The sequence below is a fragment of the Gopherus evgoodei genome, chromosome 2 (genome assembly GCF_007399415.2).
Source record: "Gopherus evgoodei ecotype Sinaloan lineage chromosome 2, rGopEvg1_v1.p, whole genome shotgun sequence".
Classification (NCBI taxonomy): Eukaryota; Metazoa; Chordata; order Testudines; family Testudinidae; genus Gopherus; species Gopherus evgoodei.
In genome coordinates this window covers 276,253,454-276,265,569 of record NC_044323.1, presented here as the reverse complement: position 1 = coordinate 276,265,569, position 12,116 = coordinate 276,253,454, and the positions used below count along the sequence as shown (strand labels likewise).

Sequence of the window (12,116 nt, the reverse complement as noted above, 5' to 3'; positions counted from 1 at the left end):
CTAGCTGCCATCGTTACTAAGAAAGCAGCCGCAGCATTGTGTGCGGACAGAACCCTTCTGTAGAGCCAGAGGAGCTTGATTGATTACAAACTGCTAAAAGTTGTAAAATAGATGGGGTGATGGCACTGTCCTTTATAAGGTGCAGAGGAATTTGTCTTTCTTTTCAAGTCTTGAATTGCAGGGCATGCTAAGTATTAATCTTTTTTTTTTCCTCAGCGCGCTTTCTTTCTTGTCTTGGTGTCCATGGGTAGGGAAAAAACTGTTACCTCTAAGGGTGGTTTCTTGGAGCTTTTTACAATTAGTTTCAGTGAGGAAATGACAAAGTGTCTTTAAGCTTTCTTATCCAAAATCTTAAACTTGTTTGTGCTTAATTTGTGTACATCATAGTAGCAACTGAACAGCAAAGTTATTTGTGTGCAGTCTAACAATCTGAGCTCTTAAGTTTCCATCATAGTTGTGGGGATCTTCTGAAAGAAGGAATCAAAAAGACATTTTGCTGCATTTTGTGGGATGGTCCTAAATCCTGCATTGGAATTTCCCATCTTGTCCATGCATTTTACTTCCCTTTTGCCTGCCTTCACTGATGGCTCTGCCGCAGTGGGACATGAGCATCTGCTGTGCTTGGTATTTGCATGTAAATGAACACCCTAAATATCTTGTTTGGCTCCAGAATTGCCATGTACTACAACAACGCATAGCTTTTTTAAATGAAGGATGTTTTTTATAAGATTTGCAGGTTTTACTTGCAAAGTAAGAAAATCTCAGGAGGCTATTCCCACTTTTATGCTCCATGCTTTGAACAGAGGTGCTTTAAATTCAGCATGCCAGTTTAGATTGTTGTAAAGAATTTTGGGGTAAACAGTATATTTGCCAGCTGAGCTGTTAACTCAAGCCTGCAAAGAATTTATCTGGAGAACAAGAGCTGGCCTCATCAGATTTCCCACCTCTAAATTAATCTGTTAATGGGTATGCAAGCTTATTAATGTAAAAAGCATATTCCTCTACTGGTGCGTATATGCAGAGGGGGAAAAGATGCTACAGTACCATTTTTAAATTCAAAATTGACAAATTTTGTAATTAGATTTAGTTTATTTCAGAGTTTGTAGCATTTAGTGCAGTTATGTGGCTAGAAGAGCAAAAACACTTGACTTCTGGGTGTTCAGATTATTGTCCTCATTATGTTTTTCATAACAGGTGGAGTATTGCTTTTTTCCATTGATGTCAAGTGTTGTGTACTAAATTCCTGTGCCTGTTGGGTTTAAACAGCCAGCTGGTATTAGGCTGTGTGGTGCTGGTCTCCCTCCATTTGTTGAAAAGCATAACTACCGTATGTAACAAATGTAGGAAAGCTAGAGATGAAAGTAGTTGCAGTAATGCAAAATATTAGTGCCAGACCAAATGTTTGGATACTGACCTGCTGAACAGCACAGCATGGGTCTTTGAACATAGTACTGGATAAAATAGCTTAGCAGGTTTTATGGAATCTAGATAACCATTTTAGTGACACAGTTGTCCAACTTAAACTTAATACTCGTGTTAGTTGTCTTTTGGTTAAAGGAGTTCAGAAAGTCTCCAAATTTTGCCTAAGAAATTGCTGTCTAGAGAAGTGGTGGAAAAAGACAGTTAATTTTAAAGCTCCGTTCTTTGTACCAATCCATGTTAAAACTAATTTCAGCAATGAATTATTCCTGGGAGCTAGAGTTCACAGGTATTTCAAAATACAGTTGAGATCAGATTTTTAAAATTGACTTTGCAGAATGCACAGCAGCTGCCTTTGGAGTGTGTGCATTTAGGAGTGCAATGAAAACTTTTTCTGACAGTCATACCACACTAAACACAGTGAAAGAATGTTAACACTCATGCAAAAGGAAAGACATTCACGAGTGAGAAATGAAGCACATCATGGAATACCTGGAAATGGAGCATAGCATTCCTCTACATGCTTTATTGGACCCTGTTGGGTTGTTCTGCTTAATTGTGCATTTAATTGTTCTTCTTGGTTGGTGTTGCCATTTTAATTTAAACATTTGTACTGTATTCCTGTATGTTGAATGAAGACCTATGAAATTTCATGGAAAGTATATTATGTTAACTTTAATATAGCATTTAGTGAATTTCCTCCTTTTGTTACCCCACCATCCTCCCTTGTACTCCGCCAAGGAAAATGCTCTAGAGTTGTTCTGCTTGAAAAAGTGACTGTATAAAAGTAGCACTGCCATACTCTGCAGAACTGCTCACTGTGTGTTCTCTCAGTTGTATCTGCTGCCATTAGTGACAAATTCTTTGTTCTGCCTTTTGCGCCTGTTAGACTTTGGTTCCAACTCATCCTTCCATATGAATATCAGACAGAATTCCAGTAGCAGTGCTGTCCTGCATATGCCATCCGTTTCATCTAACCCTTAATACATATAGGATGTCACAGAGAATCCTGGTGCATTCTGGCCTAAGCCAGTGAACACTGGTGTATTTGCATGCTTTTCCCATTTCCTAAACTCAGCCAAGTATTGGACGAAGTGCACCCACTGTATATGGACGTAAAAGACTTAACCAAACATTCTATTCCAAACGGAACATTTTGAATACAGATATTAACTCATGAATTTGGACTGAAACCTTTTACGTGTTTTCTCAGATTGAGGGGCTTTATTTTGTTTTTGTGGGGTTTGTTTTTAAATTCCCAAACCTCGTTTGGAGGTCCTCAGAGGGCAGAGTTTTGTGGCTCTTCAGGAATAGTCTGTGCCTCTGTATCTTAGGCTACGACTTCACTCGGGTAGCAATCGATTTCTCGGGGATCGATATATTGCGTCTCATCTAGACGCGATATATCGATCCCCGAACGAGCTCCTATCGATCCCAGAACTCCACCAACCCGAATGGCAGTAGCGGAGTCAACATGGGGAGCCGCGGACATCGATCCCGCACCGTGAGGACGGTAGGTAATTCGATCTGAGATACTTCGACTTCAGCTACGTTATTCACTTAAGTTATTCACGTAGCTGAAGTTGCGTATCTTAGATCGATTTCCCCCCGTAATGTAGACCAGCCCTTACTGAGCTCCATCATTTACATTAATTAATTACCAGGTCTGGTCCACATCTTAAAAGTTTTGACAGCACAGATACATTGGTAAGGAGTATGAAATATCACACCCCTGACTGACATAACTTTGTTGGCAAAAGCCATATGGTGCAAGCACTTATGTCAGTATAGATTATTTTATTCAGAGGAACTGATATAAGCTATACTGTCAAAAGAAATCCTTTTGCTAGTATAAGCTGCATTGCCACTAGGGGGTTTGCTTGTATAACTATACATGTATAGCTAGATCCTTTCTATTGTAAACAAAGCTTTAGTACCCATTGACACAAATAGCACAGATACAGCTGCTCCGTCAACAAGAATCTGCATCTCTGAGGCAGTTTTCCTCTGATTTGTATCTGCAAAGACTTTGGCATCCTTAGTTACAGAGAAAATAGCTATTTAGCATACTTCTTTCTCAGCCAAGCTGGGAACAGAATCGCATAGCCTGGGCAAATTTTCAGTCATGTGCATATCCAAGCCCATTTAAATACATTATCCAGTACTTTTTCAAATAGGCTATGTAGTACTGAATATTACACTCCATCTATCCTGTGTTGACAATTGCATAGCTATGCAGTGCATGACTTTGGCTTGTCATAATTGTGGGTTTTTTTCTGATTTAAATGAAAATAGTTAAGAGGGAGTTTAGACTGTGTAACAATTGCAAAATCACACTTGTTTCAAAGCGGTCTAATTGTTTAAAAAAAAGTTAATGAAAACTTTAAAAATTAAATACTTCAGAAAATTGCTTCTTTTTTTTAATCACCTTGAGCAAACAGTATTTAGAAATGTTTGCCAAGTGCAGTTCAGCTAGAAATTTCTCAACACTCAGTTGTTTTGCCAACAATTCTTTTCAGGGGGTGGAGGGGGGGAGACCTGTGCTAACCTAAATAATGCTCCTTCCTCCACCAAAAGGTAGTTTATAGCATGGTTTTAAACAAGTTTGTAATAGTGTAACAGTGTTTGGTTTGCATGCAAACAGGGTTGCAGCCATGCTAGGCTCCATATAGCCTAAGAAATCCCAAAAGGGCAAGTCTCTGAGGCATTGATCAATCCATCAATCCATCCTTTACTTTCATGGGACTGCATGTGGGCACAAGTGTCCCCCCCCACATGAACAGCTTGTGGGATCAGGGCCTATGGCTTGTAACCCATAAAGGAAACTACTTATTATTTTAACAGCTTGAGTTTAAATAAGGATTGAGTGATAAACTGAGAAGTCCTACTGCTTTTCAGCTTGTCACAGCCTTGGATTTAATGTGTTTAATAATCAAGCCTATAGTCAGCTGCTTCTTTAATCTATGTTCTGAGATGGAAGCATCTTGATAACTTTGAAACTGTAAAATGTTATGTCCCCCTTTCATGGTCTCCCTTCCCTTTTGGAAGGAGAAGGGTGTCTGACATAATTGGGCTTCGCCCTTGAAGATAAAAAGGAATCACTTAAGTGGAGTCTTAAAGTCACTTCCTGAAAGACAGTTGTCATGCTAACCTTCTGTACCCTGCTCAACAATGAAATTAAAGGCTAGAAGAGATAAGAGGCTGATTGTAGCCACCTGCTTTGACTATATAGAAGGCCTTGTAGTTATACAGCTGCACGTTTCATCAAATAATAATTTCATTGATACGTGATCATTAAGTAGAACAGAATGATTCTAATAAAGCAGTTTAGTCTGTCTCTCCCCCCTCCCTCCCCTACTCCTTTTTATTCCTCTGTGGTGTTGAATAACGAATGAGCACGGAAATAGAACCATTTAAGCCTTTACAGTGGCCTCCTTGTAGCAGTATTACACAGCATTTCATTTAATTAGTTTATAATGAAGAGGTTTTTGGTCTTCTTAGGCTTGGTTGGGAGACGCGTGTGTGTAGTGAATAATGCATTTTATTTTGGAGAACACAGAATCTTTTATTTATTTTTTTACCCCTTTTTTTAATTTGATCAAATTTGACAGTTTTTTTTTTAATACCGATGAAAGGTTCCGTTGTATAGCAGTAATGCCATTCTCCACTTGTAGAATATTGCTTTAGACAGTGTCAGAGAATTTTAGGGATGTTAATGAATCATTGTAATGCGCCCTATATGGTACATATATTTTACCCACATTTTATAGGTGGAGAAACTGAGACATGGTAGTTAGGGAACTTGCCCAAGGAGTCATAGAGCAGGGAGTGGAACTCAGGTCTTCCAACACCTTACCATTCTTTTACTAGGAGACTGCCAAATATGCCGTTATAATCTCTTCTCTTCAGGGGATTGTAAGTGTCATAGAAGCGTGCTGGAACTTTAGGCAAAATGTCAGCTTTTAAAGAAAATGGACTTTATATTGGTTCAACGATTTCTAAGCTACAGGAATGCATGGGAGTGGCTGGTATTGCGTGCAAAGCCTTTTGTCTGGCTCTCTCCAGTTGGGTTTGGTAACAGCTGAACGCCGGTGCTCTGTTTGCTTCTGGGAAACTGACAGCATTCTGTTCTTCAGTGAACTTGTTTTCCCTTTGCAATTGGCTACTCATAGAGAGTCTCGGTGGGTAAGAAGTGAACAGGCACAGAGATTAGACTATCATCTCACTTTTTAGAGGTGGGTCTCTCTGGGTCATGGTTGGGGAAAGTGTATGAGTTAGTGCTGGAAAGCTTTCACTGCAGCTGCCTGTGCTTGACTGTAGGTAGACTTCACTTTTCAGGGTCTATGCATACTTGCATTAAAACTTTTATTTTAAATATGAAATTACTTTCCCCTATGGATTTTAAAATCCTGCTTTGTGCTCTTAAGCACTAGACGGCACCAATTGTACTGCATATTTAATACACAAACTTTCTCCCACATTCCATCCATGTTTTTGTGAGGCTAAACTCCCATGTATAATGCTGAGGGTTTTCCTGGTGGATTTAGTTAGTGGCTGAAGTACTTATTGCCACATGAACTTTCATAATTCTGTAACAAACTCAATGGTTCGTTAACATCTCATTCTATGGGCAAGACACTAAGTTACTGTAATGCTGAACCAAAGTATGGGACTGCCTTCCCATCTGTGATGACCCTCTGGAGGAAGCTAAAAATTAATGCTAATTTAAAAACAAAACCAACAGCAAGTTTCAGCAATTCTGAAGATTCAAAAATTTTGGAACAGCTCTACTAAGATCCTATGACTTGAAGAGACCTTCTTCTGCCTGGTGCTAGTCTATGTGGGCAGTGTCCCACTAGCCGATCCCAGTATCTTTAAGCATCTTGAGCAGATGGTGTAGTTTCTTTTGGTAACCCTCAATGGGATCAGAGGGTAATGGCCTGTAGAATGTGGTGTTAGAGAACTGCCTAGCAGCCGCTTGTTCATATTCCGACCTATTTATGATGACGACAGTACCTCCTTTGTCAGCCTTTTTTATTATGATGTCAGAGTTCCTGAGACTGTGGATGGCATTGTGTTCTGCACGGCTGAGGTTTTTAAAACTACAATACCTACCTGGTGAAGTGAAGAAACAGAGTGACAGAGCCAGAAGAGTACCCAGAAGTCACGTACTACAAGACAGGCCCAACAAAGGAAGTAACTGAACGCCACTAGCCGTCACCTTCAGCCCCCGACTAAAACCTCTCCAGCGCATCATCAAGGATCTACAACCTATCCTGAAGGACGATCCCTCACTCTCACAGATCTTGGGAGACAAGCCAGTCCTCGCTTACAGACAGCCCCCCAACCTGAAGCAAATACTCACCAGCAATCACACAACAAAAACACTAACCCAGGAACCTATCCTTGCAGCAAAGCCCATTGCCAACTCTGTGCACGTATCTATTTAAGGGACACGATCGTAGGACCTAATCACATCAGCCACACCATCAGGGGCTCGTTCACCTGCACATCTACCAATGTGATATATGCCAGCAATGCCCCTCTGCCATGTACCTTGGCCAAACTGGACAGTCTCTACACAGAAGAATAAATGGACACAAATCAGATGTGAAGAACTGTAACATTCAAAAACCAGTTGGAGAACACTTCAACCTCCCTGGCCACTTGATTACAGACCTAAAAGTCGCATTCTTCAACAACAAAATGTCAAAAACAGACTCCAATGAGAAACTGCAGAACTGGAATTAAATTAGGCTTGAATAAAGACGAAGTGGATGGGTCACTACACAAAGTAAAAACTATTTCCCCATGCTAATTTCCTCCCCTGCTGTTACTCACACCTTCTTGAAAACTGTTTGAAATGGGCCATCCTGATTATCACTACAAAAGTTTTTTTTCTCCTGTTGATAATAGCCCACCTTAATTGATTAGTCTCGTTAGATTTGGTATGGCAACCCCCGTCTTTTCATGTTCTCTGTGTATATATTGTATTTTCTACTCCATGCATCTGATGAAGTGGGTTTTAGCCCACGAAAACTTATGTCCAAATAAAGGTGTTAGTTTCTAAGGTGCCACAAGTACTACTTGTTCTTTTTGCTGATACAGACTAACACGGCTACCACTCTGAAACCTATAAACACAGTGTGCCTTCTCACTTGGATAGGTATTTACAGACATATTTAGGTGGTTTTCTGGCTTTTCTGATCAAAAGCGTGTCAAGATTAAAAATCCAATTGTCTCTTCCAGCAGTTCAGTCTCATACACTTAATTATACTTCAACATTAGCTTTTAAATGGGAATTTGAAATGCAGTGACTTTGTTGTCGCAGTATGCTTTGAATGAACCCCAGGTTTGTTTTGTTTTTTGCTGCAGCAGAAGCCTGCTCATACAGAACAACTTTTTCAGTACATGCTTGCCACCTGCACCCCTCTATGGACTGATTGACTGTGTATCTATTAGCTGCCTGCTGTGTTGAGATGGCAGCAGCCTGCAAATGAGAAGGCTTTGAGGAATACAACGAAGATCACCATGGTCTGCATCAAACAGCACTGTAATTGTTTATGGCAAGTTGCTATATGCAACTGTTGGGTTTTTTTTAATGGTCCCATAGCATTGTTACCCTGGAATGAAGATGATGAGCTGCTGGAAGGTCTGGATCTGGGACTTAAATAATCTTTGCAGCTATATTTTGATACTGACTGTGCCACTGCAAATGTCTCATTTCTGGGATCATCAGACTCGGTGTCCCTCTGCGCTTCCATTTATGCGTACATTTTCATTCAGTAGCACATTTGATCTTGAAGGTTCTGAAGAAACCAATTCAGTGTGCTTTATTATATGAGCATGAATCCTTTCTCTTTTGTTACTTAGCAACTTTTGACAGTCACTTGTTTCCTAACACTTCCTTTGGTTTTAGACGAGCTGAGTCAGATACATTCGTGTGCTGTTTGGAAATGACTTAAACATTAACCACTCATTTTGCGGTACTGATCAGCAAATTTCACATTTACCACTTAGTGAGCAATTGCTTGGTGAATTCAACTCTGTGAACAGAGAAAAATAAGATTAAGCTAACTGACATTATACAGCATCATTGTAATGGGGTGCACTCACCTTTCACGAGTGCCCCCTTGGCAGTGTGTGCGCCTGCACTTTCTCTCTGCTCTGTGGTAAGTCTTCAGCGATCCAGCCCTCCGGCCAGGTCACACACAGTCTGTATGTGAGTTCAATCAAACCCCATCCTGGATATAAGTCCAACAGGGGGATCATCTCAGGTACCTTTATCTGCAGCCCTATCTCTGGGCTCACTCCTCAATCAGTCCAGCAGGGCCTGTTGTAGTACCCTGGTTCAAACTGCCTTTCAGTCCCTTCTGGCTTCTCTCAAATTGTCCCCCCTCCGGTATGGAGCAGTGCCCCAGAGCTCCCTCCCTGGAGGCAACGTTTTTGCCCCCTCTGAGCCTTTTTGGCCTCAGCCTTTCATCTGGGCCACTAAAAGAGTTCAGTTCCTCTTCTGGGGTGTATCAAAGTCCAGGCCATTTTCCCAGTGGCTGGTGGGGCTGACCCGGCCCCGCCCTCTTCTCTGGGTCCCAGTCCAGGGACCCTATAGATAGCAGCCACCCGCCACAACCTTTTAAATAAACGGTCAGTGCTACGGTTCCCTGGGCCACTTGCCCATGGCCCCAGAACATTCTTCACCCTTACCTAAGGGCCTTGTCCTGGTTGAGTCCCAACAGCCAGCCTGGCTCCTTCATGTTCCTCGCCACCTCTGCCAGCACTGCTCTGTCCTAGGTGCTGTAGCTCCCTCAGCTAGCCAAGCACATGGTCCACTCTCCTCCAGCTATAGCAAGGAACTGATCTCACTCTGGCCCTGCAACATTTCTTATACTAGCCAGCTGGGTCCTGATTGGCTGCTCCCTGAAGCCCCTTTCTGATTGATTGTGTCCCATACAGCCACTCTAGGCAGTTTGGAGGACCCTCTCCACTGCCCTTTTCTGGGTTGGGGTTTGGCAGGGCTGCGAGGCCTCCAGCAGGGACCCTCAGAGCCAGGTCCACTGCGTCACAATCGTATTATCAGATGCCCTATCCCCTCACAGCAAGATTTTAACAAACTAAGCCTCATGCTCACCATTGACAACTTCTCCCAGTCTCTTCTCTTTAATATTCACTGACATTTACTTTCATGAGCTGGTCTGGCTTCTCCTTGTCACCATTGACTCTACCCATTCTTCTTCCCTTCTTGGCTTCTATAACAGTTCTAGACTTTGTTTCCTAACAGGCATACAAAAACTTGGATCTCCTCATCACTTCCCTGTTTTCTAAACTTTTTAGGATAATTTTCATTCATAGCTTGAAATTTACACCTGATGTTTATGGTATTAAAAAAAATAATTTCAAAAGATGGGGGGAGGGGGCTATTGTTTAAAAAACAAGCAAACAGTCCTTCCATCCAAAAACTAGTGTTGTTTTCTGGAAAAACCCAGTTTTTTCACACCTCTGAAAGAGCTTGTTGCAATTAATAGTAAATACTTTGAAAATCTGCAAATGTGCTTTATTGTTATTAATAAACAGAAATAATATGTAGACCTTGTTTCATGCAATTTTGTCATGCGCATATAGCCTTGTGTGTTGAATGTGCATATTTATGTTGGTTGGTTACTGCTACTTGGGTTATAATAGTACTTACCTGGCAGTTTTTATTAGTGCCTTTCTTTATTTTAGCTGACCCTTATTCCTCGTTTTACAAAACACGTTCCCCATTTTCTGTTCTTAAATGGCTCTTCCTTTTTCTCATGGTGTGGGGTTAGGGAAGCATAAATATTAACCTGTAAAAACCCTAGAATACTTGTGTTCCTGTTCAAGTTTCCCCAGTTCTTGCATAGTGCAGCATTTCACTGTGCTTGAATGGTAAGTTACTCCACTAATGACAATGGAGAAAGTTTTAGCACTCATTGCTTAGGAGACCTTCCTTGAAATCTCCAGTAGGAGTTCTGCCTCCATTAGGACAAGATGTTCTGTTTTTTGCTTGTTTTTTAATGGCCTGGTAGTTCCCTGTTAGGGGGAATGAAGAATAAGACCATACTGAGCATGTGGGACAAGAAAGATGCTGTCAGTAGCAGACATAATTTTTCACTGTGGGAGATGAGGGGTCTGATTTTTCTGCTTTTTGGTACCCAGCTATATGTGCAGTAACAACTTTTGTATGAACTGCAGTACTAACGAGAGAAGATTGATCTGCCTCAACTGTAAAGCTTCATGTCTGCAAGCTTTCTTCAGTCATTGTTTTTGCACAATTTGTCAGTTATATTACAGCACCTTCATTCTTATAAATGTTAGTAAAACTTTAAACTTCTGGCTGTTCGTTATTAAATTAATTCCTTAAAGGAATTTAATTCTGAACATGTTCAAAAGGGTAAATAAAAGGCTTCTGCCATAATAAAGAGCTAAAAAATAAAAACCCACAGCATTTTGTGCAAAATATTTGCAATTTCATTCTGGGCCATTTGGTGGGCCCAAAATTTTGCTATTTGTGAAAATAATTTTAACATCAAAATGTGACATTTGGCAATTTTTTTAAATGTAAAAATTGATTTTCAAATTGAAATATTGACCATATTGAGCTTTTCACTTGAAAGTAAACACTTTCTGCTTAAACAGTCTAGTTTTTAGGAAAACTCACAAAATTTCAAAGTATATTGCAAAATCAGATCAATATCACAATCAAAATGAAAAACTTTACATTTTGAGGTTTTAAAACTGTTATGGGTGTTTCACACAACCCTGGTGAATATTTTTAACAAATTAGTTAGGACTTTGTGTAGAAGTTTGCTGAGATGCTACCGCTTAGCTTACACATAGCTAGAACCATATGGCTATCAAAACAAGAGCTAACTGAATACACAAAAGGCCAAGATGATTGTTTGTTTAAATTATAGAGCAGGCAAATGCTTTCTTTAAAAGAAAATATACTTCGGGGGGAAAAAGTCTTAAAAATCATTCGCTGTCAAGAGAAGTTTTCATTTGGAGGCATTGAAATGAGTGACTGGGAGCGTAGCGCGCATAAACAGTGCCATCTTCTGGCAATATTATGAAGTGATAGACGCATGGTCTGTGACGATTACTGATATGTGTACTATATCCAGGATTAGGTTTGGGAAGAAAGAGCGTAATCTGTGCTGAAATAGGTGTTTTAAATACCAAAAACTTTGCAATATTGGCTGTGAAGAATCTGGCGAAAGGAAATTAGTCAAAAGTCCTGGATATGTTGTTTCAAGACGTTGGATTACTGTGTCTCTGTAGACACTGACCTGATCAGTGTTTGTTACTGCTCCCAACTCTCTCTTTTCTCTCTTTACCCTGCTTCTTCCTCCTACACACCCAGCTCTGATCTCCCAGCTCTCATGCTCCATTTGGATCCCTTCCAAGTATAATGTTGAGAGTATGTTGATCCTCTACACATTCTTGGCACACTAAGTCCTCTAGAGAGAAAACTATTTTGTCCTCTTGTTAATCCAGTTCTCGGCTTCTGGTGATCAGCAATAAATCTCTTTTCCTAAATGTCAAATATTGTTTAGTAGTTCTACTGTTAATAGTACACTAGGGACTTAATTTTACAATGTGATATTTAATTCAGCTTCCATCAACATCACAGTGAGAGTTTCACATCCGAGAGATACCTGTTCCTTAACTCTTTTGTA

The 12,116-nt window shown here is 40.4% G+C and overlaps 1 protein-coding gene across 13 annotated transcripts in view; it reads left to right on the top strand.

Annotated features, from left to right (window-relative positions):
* Positions 1-12,116, top strand: part of MTSS1 (MTSS I-BAR domain containing 1) — a 170,779-nt gene that overhangs the window by 115,053 nt on the left and 43,610 nt on the right. The gene's annotated exons all lie outside the window — the stretch shown is intronic.